Raw genomic sequence first — 5,166 nt, forward strand, 5'->3', positions numbered from 1 at the left:
TATGTTTTTAAGTTTCAAAAACTTGTTTTTACAAACCATGAGTTAGTTAAGCCTCAAGTTAGTTTGAATCACATTTTTATTGTTCAAACGTTTACTTTTAAATTTTCAATGCTATATGAAAATGCATTTTTTAATTTACTAATAGAAAAACTGTCACAAGCGTGTTTATAATTTAAAAACTGTCATAAGCTTATAACGGAAAAAACTTGAAATTTTATTCAAATTAAAAAAAAAAACATTGTGTTGTGGTATTGAAACTAGTTGCAAACAAAAAGTACGTAAGTTTTAAAAAATTCTTTAGTATAGTAAGCTAAATTTCAATTGGATTACAAAGTTACTTGAATTAGTTTAATAAGGGAAAAATTATTTTCTTTTATTGTCAAATATAAAACACAGATTGTGATACTGTTTAATAAATTGTAAGTTGTGCAAATGTTATCTCAAAATTATTAAAAAATGTTTAAATAAAAATATTTAAGAAAATATTTTTGTATAAGTTTTGTTGTTAGTATTAAATTCACAAAAATCACTGTTTGTTAATAAAAGAAACAATTACAACTGTAGTTAATTAGTATATGTAGTAAAAATAATAGTCAAGTCATACAAATTAGTTTGTTATGTATTTAAAAAAATAATTCTTCTTATTTAACAAAAAATGCTTGCTTCAGTTTAAAACGGTAAATTTTTTTAATCTTCTAGCAAAAATGGTTTATTGTCAAATGGCTGAATAGGTCCGAATGGTCCGAATGGTCCAAATGGTCCAAATGGTCCGAATGGTCCAATAGTTGGTCCAGGTGCATCAGTTGGTATAGATGGTACCCTATCAAAGGGTCCAACAAAACCTGTAAATTGGGCCTTTGATCCGACAAAAAGCGGTCGGAACACTTCTATTGTGATGAACAAGTCATCATTTATTTGCATCTGCAATTCGAAAAGTAAAATCAAGCGTTAATTCTAACATTAATAATCAAATAACATTACAAATCATTTAATGAAAAATATATTTATTCTTTTTTAAAACTTCCGTTATCAAAAACTATCAAAATTATTATTATTTTGTTAGTATACTATTATACAAAAATTAGTTTCATTATTCTTTTTATTGTAATTTTTATTTTATAATTTTTTGTTGTTAAACAACATGTGAACTAATTTATTTATACTTTAGTACTAGTTTTCAAAAATTTTCATTACAGAAACACTCTTAAAAGTTGTTAAGTATTTTAAAACATAATACATTATAAAACAATAACCAATATAATGTAGTTGAACCCTGCAACAACTTGGGAAGTATACACGACCGCTTCGTACATGTTCATCAAACTTCCGAGCTGCTTTTTAACCGTGGATTTGACCTGAGTGAGTGTAATAAAGTTTAAATTGTTCGACTTTTCACTTAAACACTTTTTAATCAAGTCGTTTGTTGTATATAGCCAAAGTAATTGTTAGTTAAATTTACTATAAGTAACGAACTGTTAAACTACATTATATACTTGTTTTAACATTATATGTTACCTCATTAGCTATTTCCTGAATTTCTTTGGTTGCTTTTCGTGTTGGACTAAAGCCACCAAGTAGACTAGGAGGTGGACTAGGAGGTAGACTAGGAGGTACACTAGCAGGTATACGACAATCTACACAAGGAGGTTCACTAGGATATACCTTGAAATAAGAAGGAAGACTCCTAGATTCTGATGCTAAAAAACAAAAGAAAAAATATTGACTTTCAAGTAATAATTTCTGAATTATCTATTCATTAACGGTAAAAGTTTTTTAAACAGTGAAATTAGTATGAACTCACACATGTTAATTGCTCGAGGAAACTATTTGTAATCATAATCGTTAAATATAATTTTTCAATTTATACTTCTTTAATAGATGAATTGGACTAAACTAGTTTTCAGGAGCAGTAATACCAACCAAGACATTAGTAGAAAATGTTTAAACTTAATTGATACTTGGCCGTCAATATAAAATAAAGTAATTATTACCTACGAAGTAAGCTGAACTTTTTTATTCTATAATTAAAATATACTTTTTAAGCTTGTTTTAACTTAGAATTGCATATATTAGTAATTCAACTTGTATTTCGTTACCACTTGTTTGTCAATTTTTTTTTTCAGACAAAAATAAAGTTTTATAATTGTTGAGCCGATTACCTTCGAATAGCTGTCAAGCTTTAAAAAGTCAAAACATTAATATATTTTTCTAATTCTAGTCAAGTTGAGTACTATAAAATTACTGTATTTGTTTTAAAAAGTAAAATTTCCTATAAATTCTTTTACGAATACCTTAAGAGTTTTTCGACTAATTTCTATTTACATGAATAAAATAAAAACAAAAGCATTGGTAAACACTGTTAAAACGTCTTCTTACATAAAACGTAATAAGCAAAAACTAGACTTTAGAACAACTTTCAGGTTTAATATCCCTAGTTTGAACGGTTAAATAAGTTATTAAATGAACAACATTAAACTATTAAACTTAGTAAACATTAAGTTTACTAAGTTTATTTTGAGATTAAATACTCTTGCAAAATATAAATTTCAAACTATATTTCAAAATAAAACATTTGTTAGTTTCACCTTTATTATTTCTAATTTTACTTCTAAAATAGTTATAAATTAGAACTAAATACTGTAAAAGTATAGAACAGTGGTCTTCACGGTGTGCACGAAATTTATTTTGGGGATGCACGAAAATTATTTTGGGGTGCACAAAAACTATTTCGGGGTTTATGATAATGACCAAAAAAAGCCCTTTGCATAATTCTCTGAAATTCTGAAATTTACACTAGACACTCTGCTTTTTTTTACAATGTAAAGCAAAAACCAAAAAATATACTGCAGATTTTTAGGGTGTGTTGAATTTAGGGTGCATTAATCTATTTCAGTTGAGTGTGCATAGAATTAATTACCGTGAAGACCATTTGTTTGAATAGTTATAGAACTCTTAAAATCTATATTGTATGTTTTATAGTACTAAGTACAGTTTAAATTATTGGTTTGAACTTAGGGTGCATATAATTAGTTTATTCCAGTGTAGTGTGCAAAGAATACAATTACCGTGAAGACCATTAGATAGTTACAGAACTTCTAAAATCTTACTAATTTGTATGTTATAAAACTAAAATATTTTATAATGTTACAAACTAACCTTTAAAAAGCAATATTAATCTGCACAGTATTAAATAAACTTTCATTTTAGCTGGAAAATTTATATTTTTTAAACATTTATTGTTATAAGTTTAGAAATTAGTATATGTTTTTAAAGTTTTTTATTACTTTCAATTGAATAATTTAATTCAAAAATAATTATATAATAAAACTAAATTCTTGCTATTATTTATATACAAAATATTGAAAATTCAAAAAAAAGAGTTCGAATAGCAGATTTAAATTAAAAATGTAGATTAAAGTTTTTACTAATACGATATTTAAGAAATATTTAATAACTTTTTAGAATACGTTTATAAGAATTTCGGTAAACTAGGTTCTACCTTGTCTATTTCTAAAATGCTAAACTATTTTAGACTATAACGAACTAATTACATACATAGTTTGACACAGTTTTACTACTTTTAAGGAATTATAATAATTTCCTTTCGTGAACCTTTCACAGTAGTTTTAAAATACATTTTCAAAGAAACTTAATGTGAAATGTATGGTTTCAAAGTCAGAAAAAAAAAATTTAACGTGTAAAAATATTATTTTTTCTACAATACACTAAATTTCCTGTCTGCAGGTAGAAATTTAAGAAATAAACTTCTCCAATTATACTATTTTATACTTTTTCTTGCAATAATAAAACGTGTCAAGTTACCTTGATTGTTGGTCATTTATAGCTTAAAAAGAATTACTTATACATACTCCTGACTTTAGATAGCAAAAATAAAAATCGATAAGTTTTAATACTCTTAAAGTTAAAACTCCAGGAAAATTATTATTATCTTTATTTTTTCGAAAACGACCTATAATAGCTACACGAAACTATTTTAGCCTGGATATTGTGGCGTAAAATAATCGGTTGTTAACTAGACTGGTTTAAATCTACCTGTCAACAATATAAATACGCCGACAACTTGTTTCCATTTTTCAACTCGAAAAGCTTATTATTATTTGATAAAATGTGCGCAGTCACATGTTGTTTTAACTCCGTTTTTAACTGAGAATTCCATATATTAGTAATACAACTAGTAATTCGTTATTATTTTTTTTTTTCGGACAAAAGCAAAGTTTTATAATTTTTGAGCCGATTACATTCGAATAGCTGTCAAGCTTTAGACCGTCGAAAAAATAATATTTTTTTCTAACTCTATTCAAGTTAAGTACTACTGAACTACTATTTTCGCTTTGTTTAAAAACAATTAAAACTTACTTAAAAATTTTCAACGAATTCGTTAAGAAATTTTCGTCTAATTTCTATTTAAATAAATAAAAAAAAGCTTTGGTAAACAATGGTTAAAAATGTCTACTTATATAATACGTAATAAAAAAAAACTAGACTTCTTTAGCTAATTTTTTTTTTAGTTTAAATTAAATCTAATGTTTAATATAATTAGTTAACGTTTAAATAAGTTATTTAATGTATAGTACTAAAGTTAACTAAGCTTATTTTGAGACTTAATACTCTTGCAAAAAAAAAATCATACTATATTTCAAAAAAAAAACTGTTAAATTAATTATCTAGAACTTTACATTTAAAATAGTTTGAAATTAAACGTTAATACAGTAGAAGTTTAGAACAGTGGTTCACAGTGTGCAAGAAATTAATTTTGGGGTGCAAGAAATTAATTTTGGGGTGCACGTAATTAATTTTGAAAGTCAAACCAGATATTCTAGAATTTATGATAATAAACAAAAAAAACCCTTGGCATATTTCTTGGGAATTTTAAAATTAACGCCAGATGCTCTGGGTTTTTTACAGTGAAGAGCGAAAACGAAAAAATCAACTGCAAATTTTTGGTTGGTTTGAACTTAGGGTGCATATAATTAGTTTATTCCAGTGTAGTGTGCAAAGAATACAATTACCGTGAAGACCATTAGATAGTTACAGAACTTCTAAAATCTTACTAATTTGTATGTTATAAAACTAAAATATTTTATAATGTTACAAACTAACCTTTGAAAAGCAACGTTAAACTGCACAGTATTAAACAAACTTTCA

General features: G+C 25.5%; 1 long non-coding RNA gene across 1 annotated transcript; it reads right to left on the reverse strand.

The window, feature by feature from the left end:
• Positions 1-259: 259 nt before the first annotated feature.
• LOC145848177 (uncharacterized) lies at positions 260-1,880 on the reverse strand. The gene is made up of 3 exons (XR_014371776.1): positions 1,516-1,880; positions 1,254-1,355; positions 260-921 (listed from the first exon to the last, which is right to left on the reverse strand). It is a non-coding gene; the product is annotated as an uncharacterized LOC145848177 (long non-coding RNA).
• Between the last annotated feature and the right edge of the window lie 3,286 nt (positions 1,881-5,166).

This window comes from Thalia democratica, unplaced genomic scaffold (assembly GCF_965202585.1).
Source record: "Thalia democratica unplaced genomic scaffold, ktThaDemo2.hap1.1 HAP1_SCAFFOLD_1272, whole genome shotgun sequence".
Classification (NCBI taxonomy): Eukaryota; Metazoa; Chordata; class Thaliacea; order Salpida; family Salpidae; genus Thalia; species Thalia democratica.